Below are 2,538 nucleotides of genomic sequence, written 5' to 3'. Positions count from 1 at the left end.
AGGCGGCGGCGGGCGAGCCCGGCCAGATCTGCTGCGACGAGCCGGTGCTGCGGAACCTCAACCCCTGGAGCACGGCCATCGTGGCCTTCTGACCGCCCGCGTCCAGGACTCTGCCCCGCAGGCCCGGGCTGCAGGGTGCCCCCAGGCCGGAGCGCTGCGCTGCACCCGCACACCAGCTGGGGAAGAAGGGGTTTTCCTCCTGCAAGCAGGCAGGAAGTGGGGAGCAGCGCCGGGGAGCCCCCCGCATGCTCCTCCTACGCACTGCACTGGAGGGAGCAGGGCAGGAGCAGCCCCTCCGTGCCTGCCTGCTGCGATCGCCGCCAGGAGCCAGCCTTGCACAGTCTGCCTTCCCTGGGAAGCCTGGCCCCATCCTTGGGGGCCCAAGACACTTGGGGTGCAGTAGGTTGAGCCAGGAAAGTTGGAAGTTCCTGGCAAGTTTTCTCAAAGCTGCCTCTGGAGAAGCTGGAGGTCAGGACGACTTACATGGTGCTTTTTGCCAAGAGTTTAATGCAGCGGAACCACGTTTACAGACACTGGGGCAAGTCCTTGAGCCTTCTCCAGCAGGCGGGAGGACTCCCGGCCTTTGTTCTATAAAGGCTTGGGGCTCTCTGGGGGGTGGGGGTTGTACAGTACAGTGTTCTCTCCTTCCGTGATGTATTTTGTCTTTTTGTATTGGAAATTGTACTGCTACGTGTGTAACACGTATTAAATATTTTCAACTGTTCAGCTGTAGTCATTTATGCAGCCGCCAAGCGGGTGGGAAGGGTGAGAGCTGGGCATGGGAGATGAGGAGGGTGTGGTGGCTGTGTCCTGGATCCACCCAGAGGCTCTGGGTGGTTTTGTTTCTAGCTCCTCTGGGAGCTGTGAAGAAAGGAAGCTTCTGTTAGGGCAAGATTATGAGAGTCCCTCTCATGACTCTCTTTTTTTTTTTTTTTTTTTTGTTTCAGGTCATCTGAAATACCTCTTGCTGTAGCTTCTTCCCTATTCAGCTCTGTGGCTTGGCAAACTGCCTGCTGAATTTGGGGGGTTTTGACTTGGGGTATGCCCAGTAGGTCTCTTGCCATCTCTGTTGTTTAAAAAAATCCAGAGATTGCTTGTAAGGCTGTAGTGAGTTGGAGGGGGAGGGGGGAGAATAGTGCTGCAGTAGCATTTGAACTTTTAATAAAAAATAATGTGTAAATCATCAGTTTCCATCCTTTCCTTTAGTTGGACTGAAAAGTCAATATGACAAGAGCTGCTACACTGCCAAAATAACTAACGTTTTCTTAACAGTCAAGGTTGTTGTCCTATCTTGTCCAGTCAGCCCAGGTATTGGGTGGTAATATAAATAACTTGGTCAACTAAAAGCTTCTAGGAAAAGAACTATCTTTTCTTATACCATACTTATAACCTGTAGAAGTCTTTTCCATTGAGAAACTACTACTTTATGTTTATGTTCTTCACCATTAACTTTGGCTTACCAGAACAGTAATAATTACAGTGGGGAATGGACAGATTTAATTGTTCTTGTTAACAAGATACGGTCAGTTTAATGATGATACATAGGCGTTAGAGAGACTTCAGCCTTTTTAGTTAATAACCCTTACAAAGTCTTGTGCAATCTAGGATATCCTTCAGTTTGCAGAAATGTTGGGAAAATCATTTAAATCAACTGCAGAAACCTTGGTCTATGGGAGACTTTGCTCCTTTCTAAGCTAGGGAAGGGAGGTGTGTGGGGGGCGGGGGGGAGAGGCATGGGGTTTCCCACTATTGGATGTGCAGCTATGCAGTTCCTGTCTCTCAGAAGACTGGAGGGGACTAAAAGAGCAGAGTGAAAACAGCAATGGAGAGAAGGGACTCTGTTCTGTCATGATATGTTTGTCATGCTTGGTAATGTACACTGCTTTAGATAAAAGAAGTCTCTGGGGAGAGACAATGTTTTACCTTTTCAAATAAGATAGTGGAACTTGCGCGCGAGCGCACACACGCGTTCTGCAGCAAACCTAGAAGAATTGGACCTGACAAGGCAGCCAGCAGTGGGGGTGAGAACCTTGGGGGCTCAATCTTTACAAGGAAGCTAAATTCTTAAGGGGGGTGTCCCAGAGTATTGTAGGAGTTAAGTGTTTGATTTGAAGTTTAAACACAAATCTGTTACTCCCTTACCCCTCTTGGTACTTGTAGTATCACACTCCAGTAATGTCACCACTTTTTAATAGGCCTGAAGAGAAAATCTGATTTCCTGAAATTTCCCCAACCCTCTTTGAGGCTATCTTGATACTTCATATATCCATGAGAGGATATCCTCCACTTATCCTCGCAGGCCCACGTTTGATTTGTTTTCCATTTCAAGTGGGTCACCTTTAGGTGTGGTAGGGGTGTAGCTAGTGTGTGTTCTTGGTTTGGTGTGTTTGTTTGTTTGGTTTTCTTGGTTGTTTTTTTGGTGGGGGGTGGGTTGTGGTGGGTTTTTGTTTTATTTTAGCTCCTTAAGTGGCTGTCTACAGAGCTATCTTTTTTTTTCTATTCTATCCTGCTGGCTGACTTCTGTGGAATTACTTCACT

The 2,538-nt window shown here is 47.9% G+C and overlaps 1 long non-coding RNA gene across 1 annotated transcript in view; it reads right to left on the bottom strand.

The window, feature by feature from the left end:
• Positions 1-6: 6 nt before the first annotated feature.
• The window catches only part of LOC112550549, a 22,175-nt gene continuing 19,643 nt past the window's right edge, over positions 7-2,538 (bottom strand). Inside the window, exon 6 of the long non-coding RNA XR_003094451.1 lies at positions 7-861. This is a non-coding gene — a long non-coding RNA (uncharacterized LOC112550549). The remainder of the gene's footprint in view (positions 862-2,538) is intronic.

This window comes from Alligator sinensis, unplaced genomic scaffold (genome assembly GCF_000455745.1).
Source record: "Alligator sinensis unplaced genomic scaffold, ASM45574v1 scaffold471_2, whole genome shotgun sequence".
Lineage (NCBI taxonomy): Eukaryota > Metazoa > Chordata > Crocodylia > Alligatoridae > Alligator > Alligator sinensis.
This window is presented reverse-complemented; position numbering and strand designations above follow the sequence as displayed.